We start from the raw sequence: 6354 nt of genomic DNA on the forward strand, positions 1-6354 counted from the left end.
CCTCCTGACTTCCTGCCAGGCAATTTAGGCTGGGGTCTGAATGTCAAGCTAGGTTCTTTTTCATCCATGCACCACCACCAATAATAAAGAAACTGCAGATCAACTGCTAGCCTTATTTACAACTTCTCACCATTATGTTCCTCAAATTATGGCCACAGTTACACCAGTTCAGTCCTCTGAATCCTCTGACTTTCTGTAGGATTGCACCAAGCATACAAACACCTAGTCTGAGGGCCACAGAGGTAGTTGTACAGAAAACCCTACAAACAGAATTATGGTAACCATGATGTTGATGGTGTGAGAGGCAGAAAAAATCCAGGTCACTTCTCCAAGACTTGTGTTGGTTCTACAATAGTAAAAAGTTGTAACATTCTGCTTTATTCCTTAACATCAGCTAATATGACACTGAATGTGACACTGAATGTGCCACAGGGAACAGATATGCTGAGTAAGAAGGTGCCATATTTACATGATCCCTTCCAAAACAAAACAGCATTTTGAAGGGTCATTCACACCTTCCCTCGGCATATTCTGTTAAATCAGTAGCCTTTGGCATTGGTTTTGATAATGCTTTTTTATGCTTCGTGTAATTCTGTATTCATAACTGTATTTAAAAATTACTGTATTTTGATTTCATTACAATTTGTTTAAAACAGATTGAAGTTACAAGCAGGGAAATTAACATACCATGTTGTCTGCTGGATTTGCAGCTCTGACCTGAGTACTGATATATGAATAGGATTAGAACAGGAAATATTATCAAAATGATTTACTATTTATAGATAGCTTGGATTTAGTTAAGATTTTGAGGCAAATGCCAAATCTCCACTTTGTATAAACATGTGAAAGAGAAACTTTGGAAGTAGACTCAGCCTTCAATCATTGTTTTATAATTCAAGGAATGTCTTAATTTAATTTAAAATTAATTATTTGGATGCAATAAATCAAAATACCTGTGGACGTTTAAACAATAACAATGTATCAACTGCCAGACTGCTTTTCTCACACTGCTTTTTGTGGTAAGAAAATCATGTACAAATTTCACAGATTTTCAAAAATTTACTCTATGAATGGTACTGATATTTAAGGGCCTGCGTTTGATCACTGTATTCCCACTGAATAGCATCTGTTCCACCAATGGCTTCATTCAAGTCAAATTAGCCACAGATTTTTCTCCTAATTGGATTTCAATTGTTTAAAATGCTGTCTTATCTGCTTAACTTTAAGCAGTTGCTTAAGTCCCATTAATTTCAATGGTACTTGCATGCTTTGCTGAATAGAAATAGAGTAAAGCACACACTTGAGTGTTCTGCTAAATCAAAGCCTAAGCAGGGCTTATACAAGGTTTCACAATGGCTGCGTCTAGACTGGCATGATTTTCTGCAAATGCTTTTAGCGGAAAAGTTTTTCCGTTAAAAGCATTTGCGGAAAAGATCATCTAGATTGGCACAGAAGCTTTTGTGCAAAAGCACTTTTTGTGGAAAAGCGTCCGTGCCAATCTAGACGCAGTTTTGCGCAAGAAAGCCCCGATCACCATTTTCGTCATCGGGGCTTTTTTGCGCGAAACAGTTTTTAGCTGTCTACACTGGCCCTCTTCCACAAATACATTTGTACAAGAGTGCTTTTTCCCGAACGGGAGCAGCATAGTATTTGCACAAGAACACTGACAGTCTAGACGCAGCCAATGAGAATTAGAATATGCTCCCATGTCATTCTTATAATCATTTTGTTCAATCTGGCATTCTTTAGGGTCCCTGGACTCTGTGATCGCTAAAAGAGATCTGAACTTGATCTGAAATAATTACTTTTTTTTTTAGTTTAACATATATATTTTGTACGCAAAGTCAGAAGTTTTAACAACTGTTAAGAAACTTTAACAAAGTACCCTATATATTAATACACTATTAATTGTAGGTACAATAGTTACATTTATAAAAGTTCTAGAATATTTATTCTTTTTTAAGATAGATGCTTAGTAACTTAAATATCTGTAAATACAGTAACAATAAATACTTAAATATTGTTGCCTTTCCTGAGAATTAGAAGACCAACGCTGGGGTCCTCTAGAAAAATCTCCCATCCCAAAATAATTACCTTGATTTTGGGTTTCCCAAGTATGGCCAGAAGTCTCATCTATAAGAGACATTACAAACATAAGCTACATTCTGAGAGAGAATTCACTTACAGTAAAACTCCAGTTGTCCGGCATCCAGTGGTACGGCACTCCCGAGAGTCTGGCACCAACTGGAACCTGGAAGTGCTCCAGCCAGCTGGACTATTGGAGCTGCTCCGCACCACTTCCCCAAGTCCACTGCTGCTGCTGCTGAAACTGACTAGTGGAGGACTTGTGGAAGAGGCACAGAGCAGAGCAGCTGGAGTGCTGCTGGGTTAGTCCTGCAGCGCCGCCCCTCACCCCCTGCTCGGATCCTGGCAGCACCCCAGCTGCTCTGCTCCATGCCGCTGTCGAAACTGATGAGCGGTGGACTTGGGGAAGCTGCGGAGCAGAGCAGCTCGGGTGCTGCAAAATGGCGGATGGTTTGCCCCATGCCGCGCCGTTCCCCGCAACCCCCCCCCCACCAGACTCCTCAAAGCTCCCCTTCCAGAGTACCTCCTGATACTCCGGCATATCCGATAATCCGGCACCTCCTGGATCCCAAAGGTGCCAGATTATCAGAAGTTTACTGTATTATCCTATGAACAAATGTATCCTTTCACAAAATAAAGGAAAATAACACAATTCTATCAACAACATTTCTTAGAATAGACCTCCTTTTACTATAGAACCTCTGACCTTTACTGGGAAGATCCTGTGTGCTGCAGTCTAGCTTTGGAGACAACAACTCCAATGATGCCTTAGGAAAAAAGAGAGGAAACTGTTTCTCTTCCAGGCAGTGCAAAGAGAGAGATGGTAGGCTCCATTTTGAAAGACAAAAGTCAGATTCCTGGTGTGGTGCTTTTTGCTGACCAGGAGCTACTGCTGGGAAGCTAGAGCCTGATGGGGCTGTTGATGCTTTTCCCTGAAGGGGAGAGATTCTTGATGTTCCTGGAGCTGACTAAGAATGGCCTGTAAGGAAAGAACTGTGAGTAACTGGGACTGTTTGAGAAACTGTGTGCAAGGGAAAGAGCACAGCAGAGAGATTGTGTCTAAAGAGAGGCAAAGTGATCTTCTCAGTGATCCAGAGAAGGGGGTTGACTTGATTATAGTCTATAAGTAGCTATACACAGAAACAAATACTTGATAATACGCTGTTCAAATAGCTGGGAGAGGTATAACATGATACAATGGAATAATTTAGCAAGGGTCATGGGGGATTTTCTATCACTAGAACATTTTAAACCAATAAGACATTTTTAATTTCTTAAGGAGATGTTACAAGAATTATTTTGGGGAAAATTCTATGGCCTGCATTATATCCTGATCATAGTGGTCTCTTTTGTCCTGGGAATGAATTAATCTTTGAATGTAGCCCAGCAGCTGAGAAGCTGGGAAGAAAGAATACAGTCAGTCATTCTAGAAAGGTGATAAACACTTCTTCACCATCTAAGAGGAAATTCACAAATAATGTTTATGTATCATTTCAGATTTGGATGTTGGTGTTAGGGGAACACCCATCAGGGAAAAATCAGCTGAAACAAATGACATTCTGGTCTTTCTCTACAAGAAGCTTTAACAATGGTGTTCAAGTCCAGCAGTTTTAATAAGGACAGGTATATTGCAGTGAAAGAAACCCATGAGAATTGCTCATCGCTATCACATAAAACTTTCTGAAAACCACCACCCTTGTCAGTCCTCTTCCAATACACAGATTCAGCAGCTTGGGTGAAAGTGATCATGAAATCATAGAGTTCACAATTCTAAGGAAGGGTAGAAGGGAGAACAGCAAAATAGAGACGATGGATTTTGGGAAGACGGATTTTGGTAAGCTCAGAGAGCTGATAGGTAAGGTCCCATGCGAATCAAGACTGAGGGGAAAAACAACTGAGGAGAATTGGCAGTTTTTCAAAGGGACATTTTTAAGGGCCCAAAAGCAAGCTATTCCTCTTCGTCAGAAAAATAGAAAATATGGCAAAAGACCGCCTTGGCTTAACCACGAGATCTTGCATGGTCTAAAAATAAAAAAGGAGTCATATAAAAAATGGAAAGTAGGACAAATTACAACGAATGAATATAGGCAAACAACACAGGAATGCAGGGGCAAGATTAGAAAGGCAAAGGCACAAAATGAGCTCGAATTAGCTACGGGAATAAAGGGAAACAAGAAGACTTTTTATAAATACATTAGAAGCAAGAGGAAGACTAAGGACAGGGTAGGCCCACTGGTCAGTGAGGAGGGAGAAACAGTAACAGGAAACTTGGAAATGAAAGAGATGCTTAATGACTTCTTTGTTTCGGTCTTCACCGAGAAGTCTGAAGGAATGCCTAATATAGTGAATGCTAGTGGGAAGGGGGAAGGTTTAGAAGATAAAATAAAAAAGGTCAAATTAAAAATCACCTAGAAAAGTTAGATGCCTGCAAGTCACCAGGGCCTGATGAAATGCATCCTAGAATACTCAAGGAGCTGATAGAGGAGGTATCTGAGCCTCTAACTATCATCTTTGGAAAATCATGGGAGACAGGAGAGATTCTAGAAGACTGGAAAGGGGCAAATATAGTGCCCATCTATAAAAAGGAAAACAATAACTCAGGAAACTACAGACCAGTTAGTTAACTTTTGTGCCAGGGAAGATAACGGAGCAAGTAATTAAGGAAATCATCTGTAAACATTTGGAAGGTGGCAAGGTGATAGGGAACAGCCAGCATGGATTTGTAAAGAACAAATCATGTCAAACCAATCTGATAGCTTTCTTTGATAGGATAACAAATCTTGTGGATAAGGGAGAAGCCATGGATGTGGTATACCTAGACTTTAGTAAGGCATTTGATACGGTCTCGCATTATATTCTTATCAATAAACCAAGCAAATAAAACTTAGATGGGGCTACTATAAGGTGGGTGCATAACTGGTTGGATAACTGTACTCAGAGAGTAGCTCTTAATGGTTCATAGTCCTGCTGGAAAGGCATAACAAGTGGGGTTCCGCAGGGGTCTGTTTTGGGACCGGCTCTGTTCAATATCTTCATCAACGATTTAGATATTGGCATAGAAAGTACACTTATTAAGTTTGCAGATGATACCAAGCTGGGTGGGGTTGCGACTGCTCTGGAGGATAGGGTCATAATTCAAAATGATCTGGACAAACTGGAGAAATGGTCTGAGGTAAACAGGATGAAGTTTAATAAAGACAAATGTAACGTGCTCTGCTTAAGAAGGAACAATCAGTTTCACACATACAGAATGGGAAGCGACTGTCTAGGAAGGAGTATGGCAGAAAGGCTGTGTCCAGACTCAGGGCTTTTTTCGAAAAAAGTAGCCTTTTTTCGAAAAAACTTCACCTGCGTCTAGACTACAGCCGCGTTCTTTCGAAATTAAATCGAAAAAACGCGGCTTTTCTTTCGACGGCGGTAAACCTCATTGCACGAGGAAGAACGCCTTTTTCGATGGAGATCCGTCGAAAATAAGTGAGTGTGGACGCGGGGAGGCCATTTTTTCTAAAATAATGGCCTCCAGGAAGAAACCCTGGTGGACAATCTGGGGCATGCCTTGCATGTCTCTGGTTCCTGTCTGCAGCCATTTCTTAAAGGGACAGGCACCCTCACAGCCACTTGTGGCAGCAAAGCAGCCAGAGCAGACGGCTGGATAAGTGCAGCATGTCCAAGCCCCAAGACCCTCCTGGCCCTTCTAGAGACCCTTCTGGGGACCCAACCAGGGGCTCCAAACACCGGGCACCATCATGGTCTGGGCCAGAACTCAAGACCCTTCTCGAGCTCTGGGGAGAGGAGGAGGCCTTACAAGCCCTAAAAAGCAGGCGGCGAAATGCGGACATTTATGGCCCCATGGCAGAGGCCCTGGCCCAGAAAGGACACTACCCCCGCATCCAGGACCAGGTGCGCTCCAAAGTTAAGGAGCTGCGCCAAGGATATGTGAAGGCCAGGGAGGATAGCTCCCGTTCTGGGGCAGCCCCCCACTCCTGCCCCTGTTATACTGAGCTGGACCAGATCCTGGGTGGTGGTGAAGCACGCACACCATGGCGTCTCGTGCAGTCAGGCTTGGCGGACCCTGTGGTGGACGCACCAGAGCAGGACCCAGAGCAGTCTGGAGACAGGGACATGGTGCCAGAGAAGGACAGTGAGGAGACGGCGACTCTCACCCTGGAGCCAGTCACACAGACCCCAGAGGCCTCCCAGGTGTCATCTGACGCCGGAGATGAAGCAGCAGGTGAGTGCAGTGAGGTTGTGTAACACCCGGGAGAGAAG

The sequence above is a fragment of the Pelodiscus sinensis genome, chromosome 1 (genome assembly GCF_049634645.1).
Source record: "Pelodiscus sinensis isolate JC-2024 chromosome 1, ASM4963464v1, whole genome shotgun sequence".
Classification (NCBI taxonomy): Eukaryota; Metazoa; Chordata; order Testudines; family Trionychidae; genus Pelodiscus; species Pelodiscus sinensis.